Source organism: Mustela lutreola, chromosome 4 (genome assembly GCF_030435805.1).
Source record: "Mustela lutreola isolate mMusLut2 chromosome 4, mMusLut2.pri, whole genome shotgun sequence".
In the NCBI taxonomy this organism is placed as follows: domain Eukaryota; kingdom Metazoa; phylum Chordata; class Mammalia; order Carnivora; family Mustelidae; genus Mustela; species Mustela lutreola.
In genome coordinates this window covers 74,506,029-74,529,456 of record NC_081293.1, presented here as the reverse complement: position 1 = coordinate 74,529,456, position 23,428 = coordinate 74,506,029, and the positions used below count along the sequence as shown (strand labels likewise).

The 23,428-nt window shown below is 34.3% G+C and overlaps 1 protein-coding gene across 3 annotated transcripts in view; it reads right to left on the bottom strand.

Annotated features, from left to right (window-relative positions):
• The window catches only part of PTEN (phosphatase and tensin homolog), a 91,349-nt gene that overhangs the window by 64,888 nt on the left and 3,033 nt on the right, over positions 1-23,428 (bottom strand). The window lies entirely within an intron of this gene.

Genomic DNA, 23,428 nt, shown 5'->3' with positions numbered 1-23,428 from the left:
GTACATAAAATTAATTCCCCAAAAAATTCTCAAAATAATTATATGGCAAAATAATTTTCAAATCTCTTTACCTAGTACATTAAAAGTAAGTACATAAAAATTAAGGAAAAAAGTAACTTCCACATTTACACTATTTAGGCCCACATACATGAAAACAAAAACCAAAGACTATAAATCAGAACTGAAGTTACCTTGGGACAAAAACCAAGTATCAAAATAAAAACAAAAAAAGCTACACAACTTCTCATTTTTCATTGTTACAAAAGACACCACAGCATAGAGAAAAGTAGATACAATTAAGAATTAGGAAGCCTGGGCGCCTGGGTGGCTCAGTGGGTTAAGCTGCTGCCTTCGGCTCAGGTCATGATCTCAGGGTCCTGGGATCGAGTCCCACATCGGGCTCTCTGCTCAGCAGGGAGCCTGTTTCCCTCTCTCTCTCTCTCTGCCTGCCTCTCCATCTACTTGTGATTTCTCTCTGTCAAATAAATAAATAAAATCTTTAAAAAAAAAAAAAAAAAAAAAAAGAATTAGGAAGCCAGATTTAAGACCTGGCTTATGCCACCATCCCGTTGTATAACCTGGACATGACTTCATCTTTCCAGGCTTCAATTTCCTACTCCACAAGATTAGGTTGAGACAACCACAATGATCTCTTCTTCCAAGTCCTTGGTATTTGTGACTTAGTAATACTGAACTAAGGTAGAAAGTTTTCCTCATTCACCATCAAGGTAATCAACATTTAGCATGCCATTCTATTTATTTATGTTACATACTGTAGTCAGCATAAAAACAAACTTCTGTGCTCCAGAAGAATTTGCATCAAACTAAAAAAACAAAACAAAACAAAAAATACCAACCAATCTACATTTCTATGCATTTGTCAATAGTGGCAGACCTCATTTCTTCCTGAGTACCATTATTCCTCTCTCTAATCTCGTGATTTTTCTGAGATGGACCTTCCAAAACAGCCAAGCTGATCTGCCCCAAGCCTCCCTTCAACACCCTCCCTGAAGTTCTCCACCTACCTACTCCTGGACCCCATTTGATCTTCAAGTACAATCCAAAATTCACCAAATCCAGAGCCTTTTTGTAGATCTTTTTTCATCACTTTCGGCTGCTTTCACATTATTGAGTTAATTTCGGTATTATTTTCAATTGAAAATAATTATCAAGTTACTAAAAGCTTTTTAAAATTATTTTTTTAAAAGGTTTTATCCATAGTTTTACCACACACTGATTGGACAGACCTAAAAATATTTTAAGGGAAAAAAAAAAAAACAGGGTTGCCTGGGTGGCTCAGTCGGTTAAGCATCTGCCTGTGGTTCAGGTCATGATCCCAGCGTCCTGGGGTAGAGCCCTACATCAGGCTCTCTGCTCAACCAGGACTCTGTTTGTCCCTCTCCCTCTGCCCTGCTCATGCTCTTTCACTATCTGTCTCCATCTCTCTCTCTCTCTCAAATAAATAAAATTTAAAAAATAAAATAAAAATAAAAACCTTTCATTAAAAGAAAAAAGACCGCACACAATAGCATATACAATATGCTACCTTTTGTACAAAAAATATTTTCTTTTTGGATAAAATGAGTAAGATTTACACACAATTTGCCTGAATCTGAACTTCTCAGCACACATGTGCATTTGCACACACACAAATGATAACTGAGAAACCAATAAACATGTTTGCTTCATAGAGAAGGGGTGGCAAAGGGGAAAAACAAAACATACACTAAAACCAGCAACAAACAAATCCAATTAAATATCAAATTGGTAACCAGGAGATAGAGTTTATTTCACAGGAGTTATTTGGCTACTGCAAGTTTACTGTACTTCTTGGTAGGAAGCACTGTAAGAACAAAAAGAACTAAAAAGAAGGGCTCCTGGGTGGCTCAGCTGGTTACACATCTATCTCAGGGTCCTGGAATCGAGCCCCACACAGGGCTCCTTGCTTAGCAGAAGAGTCTGCTTCTCTTCTCCCTGTGCTCATATTCTCTCTCATGCCCATTCTCTTTCAAATCAATAAAATCTTAAAAAAAAAAAAAAAGAACTACAAAGAAATTTTAAACTTCTTCTGCAAGTTTGTTTTTACTATTATCAGTATTGATATCCTCAAGCTTTCTTCTTTATATTGTACAAAAAAATGAAATTTTACTAATGATTTTAAGATTTATGATTATAGGTATAAAATCAAGAAATCAAGTAAAAACCTTAATTAGAAATATCAATATGAACTCATGTTTATAAAAATCTATGTTCTCTAGGTCTTTTCACTGAAATGGCCTAAAAGCATATCAATCTTAGCAGCAAACAATCCCTAGATGGACCCAGACTGCATCTCTAGTATTTAATATATTAAAAGGCACTAAACTTGGAACTACAATGGATGCCAGGTCTGTGGCAGGAAGGTACAAGACGAGTCTGGGATATTTTTCTGTGCCAGGAGACAAGGAAGGTACTCAAGAGATAATGATCTCTATCAGACAGATATAGGAGCTAAAATGAAGGACATCCCAGGACCTAAAGCTCTAACAAACGGAGTATCAAAGAAACAATTTAAATGGTAGTAAATTAAAACACCCTAAATAAAATTAAAACCCTTGAGTCTAGATAAAGACTCTCAAAGGAAAAAAAGAACAAACTATTTTTCATTTATCACCTTTTGAAGTGGCTGTTAGAACAGTTCTTTCTCTACTCTGAAAGTAGAAAAAGGGGGAGATTAAGTATTTATGCTACTTTTCCTGTAGGTGCTGTATTTCACCACAACCAAATAGCACCATTTCATACAGTAAAGATCTACTTTACAGAAAAACACTGTGTTAATAAACACAAAAGAATAGAACTTTAAAAGTCATATTTTGCAAACCCTAATAAATTTATTGATTTAGGCAAGGATCAACAACTGGTTCTAAACCAACAGGTTAGTGGATGATGAAGAACTGAACTTTTTTTTCTTAAGAGAGCCAAAGCAACACCACCCAAAATACCTTCTGATGTAAGGAGACCAATGTAACTGAACAGCGGGCAGAAAAGACTGCCACCACCCAATTTCAGTGATCAATCTGGGCATCACCAAGGAAGTTAAGCAGAGATCCTGTAACTTTCTGTGTGATAAGATATGAAGGACACAGCATCACCTATGATATCCAAGGTATCTTCAACCTGCGACTCAACCAAGTATTTAGATATAAATTTTAATTTACATTAAATACAAGAGATAGAAAAACAAGCTAAAGGACATGAGAATAAACTGGACAAATTCAAAAGGTCTGAAACATATGGCCCAGTCTCTGCTCAAATGTCTTTTTAAAAGGCAAGGAGGAGAGGAATGGGTATCCCTTGTTTTTAAAAGACTTCAGGGTTGGGGTGCCTGGGTGGCTCAGTCGTTAAGCCTCTGCCTTCCGCTCGGGTCATGGTCCCAGGGTCCTAGGATCAAGGCCAACATCATTTTAGCTCCTTCCTGCTGCGCAGGAAGCCTGCTTCTCCCTCTCCCACTCCACCTGCTGTGTTCCCTCTCTCACTGTGCCTTTCTCTGTCAAATAAATGAATAAAAATCTTCCAAAACATTTTTTTAAATAATAAAAAAAAAGACTTAAGGATTCTAAGAGCCAAGTTCATAGGTACAATGCTATTGTTTTAGACGAACAAGCCATAAAGAACATTTTTGAGCCAACCAGAGAAATTTGAAAATGATCTGGGCATTATATGGGATAAAAAAATGACTGAAATGGAAAAGCACACATTACTGACTAAAAAAAAGGTTTCAAAAGAGAATACACAGCATTATGCCATAATCGAATAAGAATGCATATATAGCCAGATAGACATATGTAGACAAAAAGATTACAAACTAAGGTACTAAAAGTAATCATCTCTAGGAGGTGGGACTATATATTTTTCTCATTTTTGTTTTTTATTTTCTGTTGTTGATACAATGCCTGCACTATTTCTGCAACAGATTTTTAAAAATTGTTTGCTTTATAATTACCTCCAGGTCTATTTACCAAGTATCATGACAAAATATTGTTTTGTCCCACATGACTTAAATTCAGTTCTGTATTTAGTTTTTAAAAAATGATGAATTTCTATCAATATATATATATGTATATACACATACATACACACAAATATGTAATGAAAAAAGATTTAAGTAGCATTTACTATGTGGCAATTTTGTCACTTTAAGAATATATAAATTCACCCCCAATCTCAAAGTGTTCTTCTACTATGGAGACTCCAAAACTACTAGGATTATCACACATTACAAATAATAGCTGTCATCTATTATTCTCACCTAAGAAAGTAGTTCCACCTAAAAACATAGCTCATTCAAAGAACTATGTTCAATTATCAAAATATTTTGGGTATTATGTCCGTTCATGAGAAAGAAAAAAAGAGAGAGAGAGACTGGAGGCTCAAATCAAGCCTACAGCAGTAGTAATTCCTGAAAGTGAATAATCTTTACTTTGTAACCCTGTCTTGGGAGCACCAACATATAGAAAATAACACTCAGAAGACAAATGAGGCAGCAGTAGGGACCCAAAGCAGTGGCAGCTTCCACCAATCCAGAATTCCTACATAAAAAATTATAAATAGATATAAGTAAAAAATTTAAGTTGAATTATTCTGAGCAATGCAACAGCAAAATATTTCTTATTCAAAGTAATAGTAATTACTGCTCCTAATCAACTTTCCAACTGAATGCTTAATTTCAGTAAAGACACTAGTATGATTTTCAGCCTTACAGAAAAGCACAATAATACAATGCCCCTTGAAATGCAGTCATTTTAACCAGGACTAAACTCCAATGTATCCTTGGACTATGAATACTACTAAAGGAGTTTAAGTTGCAAAGGACTTGGTTACCTTATTTAAACAAAACCATTTGTCTCTAATTATACATAAATAGGAATGTTACATACTCATTAAAGTAAACTCAGTTGGCCCCCTTTCATTCACTTAATTATTCAAACTCACAGTGAACATTCCTTGCAAGGGGCAGTGAGAGCAGAGGCTAAGTAAGCAAAGACTACTGCACTGGAAAAGTCCCTACTCTGTCAGGAAAGACAGATAGACACACAGACATGCAGCGGTGCCACATGACTTATATTCTACTGAATATAAGACCGAAATATTTTAAGAGATAAAGAGAGAGGGGCTAATTCTAATTAAAGCTTCACAAAATAGGTGATATGTTAGAAAATCCTTAAGAAGTCAGTCAGACGGGGCGCCTGGGTGGCTCAGGGGGTTAAGCCGCTGCCTTCGGCTCAGGTCGTGATCTCAGAGTCCTGGGATCGAGTCCCGCATTGGGCTCTCTGCTCAGCAGAGAGCCTGCTTCCCTCTCTCTCTCTGCCTGCCTCTCCATCTACTTGTGATTTCTCTCTGTCAAATAAATAAATAAAATCTTTAAAAAAAAAAAAAAAAAAAAAGAAGTCAGTCAGACATCAGTAGACAGAAGAACAAACAAGCAATGAGAACACTTCAGGCAGGGAACAGAACAGGGATGCGGAAATACATACAACATTAGGAAGCAGCAAGCAGGCCAGTGTGGCTCACACACAGAGCTGTATGGAGAAGGCAGGACAGAAGACTGCATTTAGTTTGAAGGAAGCTGTGAGAGGGAGTTCAATTTAACCAGACATATAAGGAGTCAAAGGCCAGAATCGGCGTGGGGGTCTCTGACAGAGCAACAATCCAATGCTTCCTTTACACAGAATCTAAACATCCAGTCTTCTGAAGGTTTCATTTTTCACAGATCCTCACCTTTCTTATTCACAGTTTGAGATTTTACCCAAGACTTTAACCTCCATCATAAGTTAGAAAGATGCAGAGAACATGTGCCACACTACAGGAAATACATTCCCATTTAATCCTAGCAACCCTACAAGGTATTATTTCCATTTCATGAATGACAAAATTGAGGGTCAAAAAGACTGGGTAATTTGCATTAAGTTCCACAGCCAGTAAGTACTGAGTTATGATTCAAACCAGTTAGGTACAAACCCAGCTTTTTATACCATGCTGCCTCATAAAAGATTAAGAGTTCCTTATATTTCCAAATCTGTAACAAAAATATAAAAGCTTCAAAGGAAGCAGGTTCAAATGAAAGTGAATTTACTAACCAAATGTTAAAGCTGAAAAATTTTTAAAAGACAATACAGAATCACTGGAATTTCCAAAACTGAGTAATGAATTATAAGACACATATTTCCTATGACAAGAATTATACCAATGCATGTCCAATTTGACTTTTTTGCTTCCTAATGTTAAAATTTCTGACATACTTTTTTTGGACAATTTAAACCAAATAAAAATAACTGAGAAAACTATATATATATTTCTAATATGGAATAGTGTTAACTTGCAATTACCGGATATACTTTCAAATAACGAGAGTGTTTCATATGAAATTCTCATCTTATTACTTATAAATGCTGCACATAAAGAATTATACTAACTAGATCACTGCAGGAAGCCAAATATTTTTGCCATCTAGTGATCTACTTGCAGGCAATGTGGCAACATGGTCAAGAACATATGCTCCGGGCACCTGGGTGGCTCAGTGGGTTAAGCCGCTGCCTTCAGCTCAGGTCATGATCTCAGGATCCTGGGATAGAGCCCCCATGGGCACTCTGCTCAGCAGGGAGCCTGCTTCCTCCTCTCTCTCTCTCTCTCTGCCTGCCTCTATGCCTACTTGTGATCTCTGTCAAATAAATAAATAAAATCTTTAAAAAAAAAAAGAACATATGCTCCAAGAGCCAAGATGCCTGGATTTGAACTCTAGCATCAATTACTAAGTCATCTTTTGCAAGTTACCCATCTTCAGTTCCCTGTGTAAAATGGGACTGGTAGGAGGTAACATTTTCTTTTCTTCTCTGCTTAATTTTTATTCAAGCTTTTATTTAAATTCCAGTTAGTTAACATACAGTATAATATTAATTTCAGGTATAGAAATTAACCAGGTATAGAAATTAACTGCATGTAGTTAACTGTATACTAACTAACTGGAATTTAAATAAAAGTCTGAATTAAAAATTAAACAGAAAAGAAAGTGTTACCTTCATTAAAAAAAAAGTACTTATCACATAGGGTTGTGATAAGGATTAAATGCATTAACCTATGGAAAACAACTAGAACATAGTGATAGCTGTCTATCAGTTAAACAAATGGGACAGACCTATACCATTAGGGCTTACTGTAACGATTTGGATATATTTTTTTTCCAATGACACTCTTTACTGAACAACCTAATCCTTCTAAAGAGCATCAAAGTCTAATAGAAACCTTAACTCTTTGAAATCTTGACTATAGCAATTTGCCTTTTAAGTATTTAACTTCAGAACAAATGTAAAATATTCCCAAATTTCCCAAAGGGAACAAAACAAAAGACTGCTTTCCCCTTGTTATCAGTGGCTACATGAAGTAAGCAGAGAGGTAGAAGGAATTTCTGTCGGCCCTCAGAGGGACAGCTACCATTGCTATGGCAGATCTGCAGACACAGACATACGACGTTCAGTACATGACCTTTCACCCCACCTCTAAGCAAACAAGCTCAGTTTGTTTTGTTTTAATTCAGGTATAATTTACATACAATAAAATACAAGATCTTAAGTGATTCATTGATGAGTTTTGATAATCATATATATCATGTTGGAGAGTCTTGATTCAAGTGCTGCAACAATCCCATCTCAAACATAGAATGCTGACTGCAAGAAAGAAAATAATAAATGATAATTAAGTTCTAAAGCCTGTCCATAGAAGTCAGTTTCACCAATAACAGAACTGACACACTATAAAATGATGCAGCTAGTATATGAGCTAACTCAATTTTTACTGGTTGTTCTTAACATCCAATCCTGACTTAAAACACTAAAAGGATATTCTAAGTTACACCAAATTAACAAAATGCCTTTAGAAAAAAACATGTGAGCTGAGATTTCATATTGACCTTGTCTCAAAATTTTACTTGTACCCAAATTAATGTCATTTGCACTACAAATTTAACTAGAATTTTCAAATAGAGAATAACCAAAAATAGCTCCTTAAGCCTTATTTTATGTGTCCCTGAATATAGACAGTCTTATTTTAAGTACAATTATTAAAAATAAAGCACTTCTGAAGTTTCTTTGTAGTACTACTCAACATAATATATAGATATACTTATCCCCAAACAAGTTATAAACTAAAATACCAGTATACAGTACTAGTATTCAAACCAGTAACACCTTTTTTCTGCCACAATTATTTTAAGAAAAATTACTTCCACAGATCACATATAAGTTATTTTAAAAATTCTAGTTAACTGGAAGCGGTAACATACATGGAACGCAGATGGCAAATAGAAAGTGACATGTAGATTACAGAGGTAGTGATCAAAAAGCAGTAAGAGCAAACCTGAAGTTGCCTAGCTCACAAGAGGAACGGACGTTGAGCTGAATCGGCAGCAGGAATGAAGGAATAAAGTCAGACTAACAAGAGGAGACAAGAAGAATCGAAAGCTAGTTAGTAAATACCAAGACTGCACCATTTAATTCTATTTTCCAGGAATTTCTGGAGCTTTTCCCCTGCTTTCTGTCAGGGCTATCAACCAACAGATGCTTAAGGGTCAGGTGAGGGGAAAAAAATTCAGCCACTGATTCATAAGCTACATCAGGTCTACATTTGTTTTCCAACAAATTTTAACAAGTTTAAAATTAACAAAGTTAATTTCCATGTATGTCACAGTTATATCCATATTAGCAACTTCACTAATCAAATTATGCTTTAAACAACTGCCACTCATAGACTTATACGGGAGTCTCATTTAATGCAAGATTTTTTATTTCTGACTAGGTATTCTTTTTCTCTATTAAATGTGTAAAATGTTTGTATCTGGTTTCTAAATTGAAGATTCATATTGGTAGGAAAGTAGAAAAAGGAGATGCTGATTTTTCCAGTTGATAAAGTGCTAATTGCATTATTTGAGAACAATTTGTCCTAACATATAAAGCATATAAATATTCCTGTACAGAGCAAATTAATACTGCCTAAAATCTGATTTTATAAAGTGAAAAGGGTGCGTAAGCACCAAAGCCTAAACTACAGAAATATTAAAAATATTTCTCAAAAAAATACAGAAAACTACAAAAATATTAAAAATATTGCTCCAAAAAAATTTGGGATTTTTAAGAATAAAGCATAGTGGTCAGAAACAGCACAGGACACAGGAACATTTGTTTAAATATTCCCAAGGTGCCAGGCCTGCATTAAAATACTTCATGCATAATGTCGTTTGTTTGTTTGTTTATTTATTTTTATTATGTTATGTTAGTCACCATACAGTAAACCATTAGTTTTTGATGTAGTGTTCCATGATTCATTGTGCATAGTGTCATTTAATAAATAGAAGACCAAAGTTCCATTCTCAGCTTTGCAACTTAAAAGCCTATGACTGCAGGTAAGTTACTAAGTCTCTGGGCCTCAAATATTTTTGTTTCTTTTTTCTGCAAAATGATGATCCTAACACCTGATGTAATTTCTTTATTGGTTGTTTCAAGGATCAAATGCGGTATCTGGAAATATCTTTAAAACTATAAACTGTAAAGGGCTATTAGAATTGTAATAAGAAGCTGTTATGATTTGAGGTTGCATGGACTAGAAATATCCTGTTATTTAATTTTAGTTTCAATGTCTCATTACAAGGCAACTCAATATGATGTTTTTATAAACAAATTATAAAAGAAAAGAATTCCAATATATTCACTTAAATCCACTTTAACATAAATTTTAGGTTCCTTTTAACACTTCTAAATTAGCTGCCCACAATGGCAAACCAGAAAGGAAAACTGACTGCCAAGTAATTTATGAGCTCTACTGGAGCTTTCTAGTCCTCCAAACAATTAGGACCTCACAACTTCCTCTAAAATTGTTACATTATACCAACTTGCCTTGACTGAAGAGTTTATACACATTTTTGCTTTGAAAAGAAGTTTAGATGTCACTATGTGGAGTTCTTTTTGTTGCTGTTGTAGTTTCGTTTGTTTTAAGCAGGCTCCATGCCCAGCACAGGGCTTGAACTCACAAACCGGAGTTTAAGGGTCCCATGCTCTACCAACTGAGCCAGGCTTAGATCTTACTTTCTGAAGGAAAATACCACATTCTTCAAAGGTAACATCAAGAATTGCTAGTAATTCTTCTACTTAGTAGCAATACCATAAATTGGTTCATTTGGCACAAAATCTGCAATCTGTAACAAAGAACTATGAAACTGTTTTACCTTTTATTCCAGAAACCCCACTCTAACAATGTGCACTAAGAAAACAATGTAAACTATGCAAAGATAGTCACAATATGCTGTTTTTAAAGGGATAAAATGGAAATAATCCTAACACAGCACAGTAAGCAATGCCTGATATTTAGCCCAATGAAATGCTACCTATATAGCTTTAAAAATGACAAATACCCACTGACAGATAAAAATTAAGCTGTGAATACCTAAGAATGTAATTATGAGCATAAACACATTAACAAAGAGGGAATGATAATTTCCAGTGACAAATACCTGACACAGAATCAACTTCTTCTATTGTTTAAATTGAAGATTACAGTTTTAAACAAATACTTTTTAAAGGAACAATCAAGGCCCTCTGAACTTTATTTAAATGTAAGCAAACCAGAACCACAGAAAAATATCTAATCAAGTCACTGATAATGCTAGCATTGCTCTAAAACCCAAAGTACAATTTTTGTGTGTATTAGCTAAGGGATTATTCCTCTCAACAAATTTAATCAATTTTTCTTCAGAGCTGTTATGAAATAATGTATCTACAACTGTTCAAACCTACATCTGTGAATCTCTAAAATTTAAGTTGCCCAACTAACTGGTTTTAACGAGCGTAAGAAACAATTACCTCCTTCCTAGCTCTCTGGATGAATACGATAAGGCAGATTTCCTGTTTCAGAACTCTGCTGCTGTTAAAATACACACACGTAAACCCCGCCCCCTCCCTGCCATGGTTCTGCTCCCACTAACAAACATCCAAGATTGACTACCAATGACAAATCAAATAAAATATGGTTGTAACTTACAGAACAACTTTCAGAAAGATCATCAGTCCAATATGCATTAGATATACTTGTCAGCATTATATACCTGAACTATAAGCCAAACGCTAACCTAATTTTCTACAGCAAAATCATAATAAAGTATATGAAAAATTTAAAAACTTAAAATTATGACATCAATCCAGCATTATTGTAAAGTACATAAGAGTGTATCTTTTACGCTCTATTCTTTATATTCAGTGTTAGGTTTATGGTAAGTCTGTAGTTCATTTCATTATAAAAGCCATGCTTTTTATCATTTAATTTACCAGAGATAACTATCTAAAACACTAGGTTTGGGCTGCTCTTTAAGGTCACTAACTTCCACAGAAAGAAAGACATTCCAACAGGTAAGACAAAAAAGATGATAAGGGATGTATCAATAGTTTGAGAACAAAGGCCTAATAATATTTAGTGCAAATTTACTCAATACTAGTAAACTACATTAAAAAAAAACACACACAACAGATTCCAACTTTTCCAACTCTATTGATCTTTTAGATGCAGCCGTGCACAAATTTCCTAATGTTCGAAACTACTACACATACATAATACGAAGGAAAAAAGCTCAATACAAAACGTATCGCCAGCAAGTGGGTTTTCATTTTCCTACTAATTAAGCTAAAACTGTAAAATTTCTAAATTTACTTCTATCAAATTTACCTTTCAATGAAACCAGTGCTAATTTGAACCATTTTAATGGAAGAAAGCTCCAAACAAGTGTGTGCTAGGCTGCTTCATTTTATATTTGGCTTTAATATAACAGACCCAAATCTCTTTATTTTATATCTAAGCCAGGACATCATCTAGAAATGACTTGCTTTTTTTTTTTTCCCAAGTGGCAAAAATAGTTTTGCCTAACTGCTGTATTTTAATCCTGGAAGGGTTTATACTAATATAAACTAGAAATACAGGTCTACTTTAAAATATTAAGGCACAGATATTGGCATTTATTACTACATTAATAAGAATCATATTACTGATTTTATGAAAACTGCCTTGGTTCTAATACTGAAAAACATGATTTATATTCTCAGTGAGGATATTTTTATCATTATATCAACTTTATAATCACTTGAATAAGTGGATCATCAAAAAAACCTTTGAAATTACATATACTAAAATACTAGCCAAAATTCATATTTTAAATTTTAGTAATATGCAGATTTAAATATACTAAAAAATATGAGAGCAAGTCTACATTGCTTGGTTTGAAAAGGCAGTACTTTTAGTTTTAGTCAGCTACCCATAAATGCTTGTTCCTAAAGCAAGTATCATTTTAGTATAAATCCAATTATCACAATTGGGGGAAAAAAGCACAATTACTAATCAATTAGCTGTGGAATCTTCATATGCAAAGGAGAATATACAAAAAAACTTCGAAAATTATTAAGCTGAAACATGAAAGATAAAAAGGGAGACAACTCTGTCAACCAAAAAACTGTTTAAAAACATAAAAAGGTCAACATACAGAAAAACAGAAATACCAACAGTTAGATGGGAGGGACAGAAATGAAAACAAGGGAAAGGAGCTCATAACACCTCACACCCTTTAAATACTATTATGCAAACAAAACAGGTAAAGACTGAAAATTTGGATTAAAATCTCACCTACATACATGCTCCCTCACTTAATATAAGAGACAGAATTTACACACATATTATCTGTTTATCCAAAAGGGCACCATTCTCTTCATGACCTACCACTCAGACCCGAACAAATTCTATAAAGTGATGCTTGTCAAACAATCTACTTTCATCAGACATGAGTTTTAAATTGGCAAGATGATTCTTACACAAAAAATAGAGGCCCTAAACACAAAGTTAGATCCTATCTACACTGAAATAGTATGCCTGATCATATTAATCATTTGGCATAACAAACTTCTCACTAAAAATATCAATAAATAAAGTAGATTAAAACTAATCAGAACCTATTAAGCCCAATATGCAATTTTAAAGACATCTATCCAACCTGGCAACACCAGTTCTTGGGGTGGGGGAGGGAGGGTGTGAAAAGGAATTGTGTTACAGAAACAACTTATATATTGTAGCTTGAAAAAGCAAAATTTTAAATGGGAAAAATCACTTCACAGCAGAAAGACAAGAACTGAGTTGTACAAGAAAGCAGAGGACCTGAAAAATATTTAAAGCAAATATTTAAGGAATACATATTAAATCAGTTCCCTGATGAAGTTCCATAATAATGAATTTCTATATATCAACTTTTAGGAAAATTACAGCTTAAAACTATCAAAATCTCATATAACTTAATATCTCAAGATAAAACATGGTGTTCCCACTTAAATATCCAAATAATCTTGTAAAACTAAAATGACTAAAAGCCAGACTTCCATTACATAAGCTTTAGTTCTCAACCAATATCTTCACATTTTATAAGAAAAATATAAACACTGGCATAACCTCTAAGCTTTATTTTTGCAAAAGCTTAAAATTTGATATTAGTCTTTAAAGACTATAATTAATAGATGATTCCAAAAAACAGAAATGTCAAAACCACTCATATCACTAGATTATCTTAACTTTTTCCTGTATTTGAGTAACAGATGGCAAACCTTAGTTCTTGGACACTACACAGTAATCACAATCTGTGTGACCTTTTCAGTATTAAAAAGAATCCAAATAGCCTTAATAACCAGCACCTGAGTGTATTTTACAGTATTATCTATAATCCTGATCATAGTGAACAGAAACTAGATATGCGAAAATGCATCATACTTTTTGGTGTGCTGATTCTTATTTTCCATAAATTTCCTACAACTAGCCCACGAAAACTATCCAGATGTCAGACTGCTTCTTCAGTTTTCAAAAAACATAGATGCACACATTTACAAAGTATTTTTACCATTACTTCATTTTCATTAGTACCAAAAAGGTATATAGCATACCTAGATCAAAATTTCCTTATGCTTATTGAAAGAATTTTATCTCATTTAAAAAATGTTACTCTAACAAGTAATTTTGTTTAAAAAAGAGAAGAGTTTGTTTCTTCCTCAATACTTTTGTTCTAAGTACATGACTTAATACATTTGCTCAAGACATCATTTAGCTAATAAGGTTAAAATTATCTCCCTGTTTTAATACGTGACTCTTAAAAATCTGAAACTAACAAATGCAATTTTTGATTATAAGTGAAATGTAGAGCAAACCTTCATCAGTAAATATCACCAATTACCGGGGCAACTATGCAAATATAAACTGTATCATTCAAAGTATGCTCCAAGGAACACTATCATCATGATAAGCCATGTCCTGATTACAGGCAGGAAAGTGATTGGTTATATCCACTTTGTGTTATATTCACTTTGTGAAGGTTTATTCAAATCATTTCTATATCCACTTTAATTGCAATACAATTTAATATTCCCACAATAGGAAAATGAAATTTGACAGATCCAAAGTATTTAAATTTTATTTTGTCTTACTCAAAGAAGTAAAATATGCTTAAATTTTAAGTATGTAATAGCTTTCCTAGAAATAACTAAGGGGAAAAAAGTTTCAAGAGTCCAACACTTTAGCTTTTTTTGTGTGCAGATTATGATTTTGTCAATCTAAACCACGAGAATCTTTCCTAATAGGTCATATTAAATCCACTCTAACAGAAAAAAATATTAGCCAAATATTGGAAACAAGTTTAATGTGTAACTAACTACAGAGAAACAAGTATTTCTGGGGTGCTTGAGAGGCTCAGTCTTAACAGTTAAGCCTCTGCCTTGGGCTCAGGTCATGAGTGCCAGGGTCTTGGGACCAAGTCTAACATCAGCTCCTGCTCAGCAGGGAGTCCTCCCTCTCCCTTTGCCCCTTCCACGCTTGTGCTCTTTCTCACTCACTCTCTCAAATAAATAAAATCCTTTAAAAAATTATTTCTGATAGCTTCACCACTTAAAATAACTAAGGCAATTATGAAGGGCTCTGGAAATTGTTTAAAAATGCACAAACACCTTTTAAGTTCACTACAATGAATTACATTTTAAACTAGATGTATACAAAGAAAACTAGAAGCTGAAAGAAAGCATGACATTTCAGAGAAGTAGGACAACAGGCACTACTATTTTTAAAATTTTTCTTTAGTTGTATTTGTAGAAAATGAATTTTTCAAAGGAAATTTTCTTAAGTATAGCAAATTAGATTATTCACATACTGAAATAAATACTATAAGCCTTAGTCAATTAAATTACAGCAATAAATACCATCTGTTTTCTTAACAAATTTGAAGCTATCATATAATTAGAAGTCCTGGTTTTAAAATATTTATCACTATTCTGGATGTCTCCTATAATCTCAAAAAGAAATCATAACATTCAGTCAAAACTTAAATTTCATAACAATTTTTAAGAAAGGCCTGACATTTTATTCTGCTTGAGCCAAGCAAGAGGCAAAGTAAATGGTAAAATCAAGCAAACAGGAAAAAAAAAAATCACCGCAAACAATCAATTGCTAGAACACTTTGGTAATTACGTTTGTCTGCCTTAAAAACAATACAAAATTCAGAATCCACTAAGCTACTCTCCTGACATTTTCTCATCTCTGAATTAATCTAAAGCTCCATCTTAATTTTTTCTAAAAACTTCACATTAATGCAAGTTTTTTAAATAGACAAATAAAGCACTTCGATTCAACAGGCTGACCTAGCAAAGTTAGGATCTAGAAAAGAATGTAACAAAACACATGCATCAGAGAACCTTAGAGTCAGCCGTACTTTATCTGGAAAGATATTAGTTTTTCATAACTTGTCAGAAATTTGCCATTTTACATCAACACATTTAACTCCACCAGATCTGAGTATATAACAAAGCTGCTTTATAATAAAGTTTAAGACTAAAAAATGCATTAAACAACAAAAAACAAGTACACTGGGGGGCAAAGTATCTCTCAACAACTCAACAACCACATAATTAAAGGAAACAAGCTAAAGATTACTTTAAAAACTATTGCCAAAATAAAAATTCTAAAAAAGTGTTTTTTTAATAAAGCACATCTACTCTGTTAGAGCAATTCTACATAATGCCCTTCTGAATACCTCTGAAGGTGCATTACACTTACACACTTACTGAAAACATCTTCAGTCTTTTCTAAAAGTTCAAAGCAACACTTTCACAACCAGCCAAATAACACATGAGCCTTCTTGAAATAAGGCTTTTTGGTTACCAGTCATATCTTCTGTGGACAAAGTTCCTATTATAAAGAATACTGGCCTAGCAGCAGGTAGAAAACCTAGATGTTAAAAGCCTCACTCCATCACGTATTAGCAAACTGACCTTCTTAAATACCACAGCCTAAGGCCAAAGGTACGGACTTTTATCAAATATTATACTTCTCTTATTACCAGGTACCAGACACTTTATACCTTTACAGTTTCTCGGGACGCCTGGATGAGTCAGTCGTTAAGCATCTGCCTTCAGCTCAGGTCATGATCCCAAGGTCCCAGAATCGAGACTCACATGGGGTTCCTGCTCAGTGGGGAGTCTGCTTCTCCCTCTGCCTGACCCTCTCCCCTGCCTGACCCTCTCCCCTGCTTGTGCTCACTCTGTCTCTGACAAATAAATAAAATCTTTAAAAAGAGTAGTAAAGTTTAGTTTCTCAACCTCACATTATTGGCACTTTGGGCCAGACAATTCTGCTGTGGGAGGGACTGTTCTGTACACTTAAGACACACAGCAGCTTCCCTGGGCTCTACTAGAGAACCCCTCCCACACTGACTGCCCAGCTGTGACCACCCAAAATGTCTCCATACACCGCCAAGCGCCCAGACAAGGTGGGGGACGGTCACTCCCAGTTCGCAACCAATATTCGTTGAACACCTAACCTATACTTCTAACAAACCTAAAAACTACCCTATCAGGATTTTTACCACATTAGAGATGTCGAAAGTAGGGTTCACTAATGTTAAGCAGTGTATCTCTTATTACACAACTGATATGTGACTGAGCAAGGAGTTAAGCTACACTTTAACTAGCTGACTCCCAAGTCCATGCTCTATCTGCCCCAGCATGCTGCTTTTCTAAACTTACTGCCTCATCTACATAATCAGAATAAAATTTGCCATGTTGAGCTATTTAGGGTTTACAGATCAAATTAAGTAATGTATGCATAAATTCTATTAACCTAAAGGAAATAACACATTAAGGATTTGTTTAATTGAAGAGAACATAATACAGTGGTTCACAAAGTGTGAACCCCAGACCACCAGCATCAGCATCACTTGGAAACTTGTTACAAATGCAAATTATCAGGCCCCAACCCAGACCTAATGAATCACAAATTCTCAGGGTGGGACAAGAAACTGATGGTTTAACAAGTCCTCTAGGTTATTCTGAGGCCCTCTAAAGTTTGAGAACCACTAATATAACGGGGAAAATTCTGCACCAAGTACCTAAAAACCCTACACCCTTCTTTGGACTCAATTTCTACTAGCCCTTAACAAGTTACTGATTCTTACCAGAGCTATGATTCCTACATTACAAAAGGAAATAAAAATAAATAAGGATAGACAGTAATACTTGCTCCTTTAGGCTTTTTTTTTTTTCTATGCAAAACCAAATGAGCTAAAGATTAAGAAAGGGCTTTGTTAATTAAAAAAAAAAAAAAACTAAATAAATATAAGACACTGTTAAGATATATGCCAGCTAATACTACTAGTACATTAATTAAGCAGAAAAAAAAATCTTCTGACTCAAGTCCTCATTTTTCTCTTATTTCATATTTCTTGAATGATTAAGTTAGGAATGTTAAATAAATTTTACAAAGCTGGCAAAAGTCTTCACATTATAAAAAAAATAAAAATAAAAAAAAATAGGAAAAGCCCAAGCATTCCATGTGATCTCTAACAGAGTCAGAACAAAGTAATTCATAAGTACACATTTTAAAAGTAAACACCTAAAAATCAAGCTTAGTTAACATCCCTCAAACTTCATTTTAAAAGCAGAAACAAGTTTTCAATTTTATTTATTTAATCTCTAATCAGTTCAGAATGACTAGAATACTCAAAAAGAAGTCTCACTAATTCATGAGTAAAGGTATTTTAAATGGAAAAAATTGCATACAGAGGCACCTGGGTGGCTCAGTGGGTTAAGCCTCTGCCTTCAGCTCAAGTCATGATCTCAGACTCCTGGGGCTGAGCACCATATCGGGCTCTCTGCTCAGAAAGGAGCTTGCTTCCTCCTCTCTCTCTCTGCCTGCCTTTCCACCTACTTGTGATCTGTCTGTCAAATAAATAAGTAAAAATTTTTTTTTAATTGCATACATTTTAAAGCAGAGTTGTTTGCAACTTTGAACATGTATGTTCTACTTATAACTCACTTCAAGAATACACCGGATTGAAAGAATATGTGATTCAAATCACAATGCATTTCATAACACATTAAACAATACTATACTCTCTTTTTAAAGGTAAAAATATTAAACATACAAAATTGGCAGAATGCAATCCTTGCAATTACTAGCAAAGAAAAAAACCTGGCATTTTAGCCTGAAAATCCACAAAAATCAGAGGAAATAAAATTCGAAACTATTCTGAAGTCTAAATAATATTAAATCCACTGAGTTTTGGTAGCACATAGATGGCATGTGTCAGGCAAGAGTTTTAGACAACTCAATTGTCCTAGAAGATGTCAAAATGTTGAATTCTATAACAGAGACTTAAACCAAAAATACAGCTAGTTTATGCAACACATAACAATACATAAAAATCATATCATCAGACAGTCACATATAAAATGAGACAGAGCATCATTCATTCTGCAATGTAAAACAAATAAGCAAGCAAAAAAACTCACTGGAAATCAAGTGCTTCACTAGTGATAGTACTGGGAGACAACTGGGAGACCAGCAAAGGCAAAAGAAAAAAAAAAGAATCATCCCTCTGCACACAAAATGGCCTTTACCAGGTAGGTCTCAAGCATATTCCATCCTTCCCCATACCTGGCAAGAATGAATAAGAAAAAAAAAAAAAATCCTTTCATTTTCCTCCCATTTCCAAGGCCTAAAATTATATTGAAACTCATGATCAAATGTGAAAATGGGATGCTGTAGTACAAACGTTTTAACACTAAATTAAAATTCCTGGGGCGGCTGGGTGGCTCAGTAGGTTAAGTGGCTGGCTGCCTTTGGCTTGGGTCATGATCCCAGGGTCCTGGGATTGAGTCCCACATCAGGCTCCCTGCTCAGTAGGGAGCCTGCTTCTCCCTCTCCATCTGCCTGCTGCTCCCCCTGCTTGTGCTCTGTGTCAAATAAATCAATAAAGTCTTAAAAAAAAAATTCCTACATTATATGGAGGCAGTATCAGATTATGTTAAGTGTAAGTTGTATTGTAATAAGTGTAACTTGGCATTCAAAGTTGCATACCTCTCCCAAAAACAAACTTAAAAAGTATATATCTTTACGGATAAACAGTGATCTAAGTTTTGTATCATACATTAAAGTCTTTTTTGACAAGATTACTCTTTGTGAATAACATATATTTAAGTTGACCTACTTCTAACACTAAAGAAAAACTTATTATAACAAATTTTTATTTTAAAACGTCTACTTCATTATGCAATAATAGTATGAAGTTTCCAACTTAACCTTAATATATTAAAGCAAACACTTTTTGATTAGCCTATTTAAATTTCTTTGGTCAACAGTGTGAGTGAGCAGACTTTTATATTTCATTTGTAATGAAACAACAAAATCACAGACATCTTATACTTGGAACTCCTAAAGGAATACCCCTATTTCAAAAAATACTCACAGTCTGAACCAATTAAAATTCTAAGATGTCCAAAACTGAGGAAATTCGGTTACAATCACTGCTCCTCCCAAAAATGAAAATACAAATAATTTCACATAATGGGTAATTTGAAATTACAATTTTTAAGAGCAGCAGTTACCATGTGGCAGGTAGTATGCTAAGAGAATTACCCATATTTATCTCATTTATTCTTTAAGATAAATTTTACGAAAGAAACAGCTTGAGAAAGATTAAGTAACCTTCTCAAAGTGGGAGAGCCCAGATTCCAACACAGGCAAGTCTGGGTCTAGAGCCTACACTGCCACCCTAACATCTACCATGAAACAACGGACACACAATAGTGTAGATAAAATTAATACTCAACATTTTAATGTCATTTAAAATAAACTTAACCTTATGTGAAAATGATAAAGTAAGAGCCACCAAGGTAACCTCATTTTCTAAATACTATGAGAGAGTTGGCAAACTTTGTACTTATTTATACATATACACAGAATATCCACACAGATTCACTGTCCATATATAAAGTGATGACTATGGATGACAAAGTGCATAAATACCTAAAATATAATATGTCAACAGTCTTCTTGTCCACACTATGTACAGGGTAAGAATATTCTTTGCCGTCAGGTGTAGCCACAGTATCCATCTCTCAATATTTTCAGTACCAAGTGTATACCTAACACCCTAAAGATGTCCATCTGCCTCTTAATGCAAACTGCTGCAAATGAACAAGAATATGCCTTAACTACACTGAATTGAACTAAAATTTCTCTGAAATTGATGCCTAAATAATGTTTTTCCTATATTAATATTTTTGCAAGAGGCTTTAATCCAGTGTAAATTACCTTAAAAGAACCAAATTGCTAATACCTTTTCCATAACCAATGAAAAAATTCACCAAAAAATTGGACGATAGGTGAAGAATCAAATCAAATACACTAACTTCACCTTTCCCGACAAATGAAAGCATTTTCTATCAGTAGGTGCACATACCCAATGCTTAGAAAGACAATCATTTATTAAAAAAAAAAAAAAAAAAAAGCAATCATTACTGACAGACCAGAACACTTCTGACCACCTAGCAAAGAATGCATGTGGCAGTAAGTGGCCTTTATAAAACAATTACGGTTATCAATTCACTCAGTAAATCCTTACCAACTTAAGGTCATGCAGTCTAACCTCAACATTACTGACAACTCTGACAGCAAATGCATTAATTTCAAAGCTACCAGACAGAAAGCAACTGTAAATCAGAACTGAATTATTTACAGAAATCATTACTGACCCCTACCTCAGAAGTTGATACAAAGGTCTTAAATCACTATCCTTAGAACAGGTTCTAAGAATAAATTCTCATTTTCTTAATGAATTCAGGTCTCAAAAGAATTCTCCAAACTGACTTCACTTGAAATCAAAATTTATCTAACAAAAAACGAGGGAGAAAGAGAAGAGAAGGTGAGGAAGAGGGAGGGCTCCACAAAATAGAAATAAAACTTCAGAACTCATGGTTTCTTCGGAAAAAAAAAAAAAAAAGATATTAAATAAGTATTTTATACAATCATTAATACCACAGCTCCTGGAAGCTAAACCCTTGGACTACAACCAAGGCCAAACACTTGAAGTAAGTGAAAAACTACCAAGCGCATGCACACTTCTAAATTTCTCTTTACAAACGCCATCTCACATATACGGTTTTAATATAAAAACATTTCCTACACATTTGTCTTACTACAAAGGCTGAGGTTAAAATTTAAAAGTAAAATAATGGGGCGCGTGGGTGGCTCAGCTGGTTAAGCGACTGCCTTCAGCTCAGGTCATGATCCTGGAGTCCTGAGATGGAGTGCCCCATCAAGCTCCCTGCTTGGTGGAGAGTTTGCTTCTCCCTCTGACCCTCCCCCATCTCTTGCTCGCTCACTCTCTCATTCTCCCTTAAATAAATAAATAAAATCTTTAAAAAAAAAAATGTTTACTGAGAGTGAATTAATGTTGAAACTTTGTGCATTCATTTTCCCATAGTAACTATTCCTCCATTAAAGTCACTGAAGTATAATTACTAAAGTGGCCTAAAAAATACTAAGAAGTATTAAGGTATTACCAAACGAACAAACAGCAAATGGAGCAAATCTCAAAATGAGAACATGTGAAAATAAGAATAAAGAAGTTTGTGTATTTTATTTAAGTGGTTATTAGGAAAAAAACAGATGTACTATTCCACACAAAAACTAAAACATTGATTGCTGCCTTGGTCATGTTGTTAAAATTCCAAAAGGAAGGAACAGCAATGCATCTTTCTTTTTCTACAGTTTCTAAAAATAAATTTTAAACTGAGGTGGTTGTAAGTCACCATATTTCAGAACATTTATTCACGTACTATTCCTTTAGTGCACGATACACGATGTGAATCCACAGATGACTGCACTACTCTGTAAACCTTCACAATGCACAGCAATAAAATCCCTTTTTCCTTACATTAAGTCAGAGACTGCAATTTTATTGTCCTCTCAGAGGCACTTTATTTTTTAATAATCTTCATGAAAATGAAGTTTGTAAACTGTTACACAGCAATTAGGATGCCCAGTCATGTTGCTCTGAAAAGAAATGCAACTTAGCAGATCTGAAACAGGGCAAAATAAAAATTGTTAATAGAATTAAAAAAAAAAAAAATCTCACAGTATGGTCATTTCAATAATCACTAATCTTAAAAAACAATAGTTCAACAGTCCCTGTACCCTCTGCAAGTTAAAAAAACTCCCAACGATTAACATTTGAAAAGATGCAAACTTATCAAAAAATAAAAATACATACAACCAAAGCCTAAAATTTCCAGGAAATCTAAAGATACTAAACTTTTTTACAGTCTCACGGTCAATGCTACTTTCCAGACTAACAATAAGATACCAACAAATTATTTTTAGAATAACTCAATTTTGCAAATAATATTGCAAAATTTGCAAATAATCGTTCTCAATTTTGCTGAGAAATCACTACATTCTTAATCTTTCTTATCAGATAGAAACACTCCAATCACTACTTTCATAAAGAAATTTAACTTCTCACAGGCTAGCTGCTGAAACAGATACCTGCCAGAGACCGTCTTCAATGGCCATTTTAATCCCCCCCTCCCACAATAAACACAGAACACTAAAGTGAAACCAAGCAAACCAAAGTGCTTTGGTGTAACAAAATTATTGGAAGTGCAACTATCAAAAAAGAGCCCTTCACTGACTTTTTCCTAAGTGATTTTTTTTTCATATCAATATTTGGCTCAATAAAACCACTACTCTAGAAATTAAGTGTTACTAGTCATTTGATGCAATATTTGACACTGCTTTCCATATATAATAAAAGCACAGTGCTCGAGAAAGTTTTTTTTTTTTTTTTTTTTTTTTTTTTTTTTTTAAAGATTTTATTTATTTATTTGACAGAGATCACAAGTAGGCAGAGAGGCGGGCAGAGAGAGAGAGGAGGAAGCAGGCTCTCCGCTGAGCAGAGAGCCCGATGCGGGACTCGATCCCAGGACCCCTGAGATCATGACCTGAGCCGAAGGCAGCGGCCCAACCCACTGAGCCACCCAGGCGCCCCGAGAAAGTTTTAATT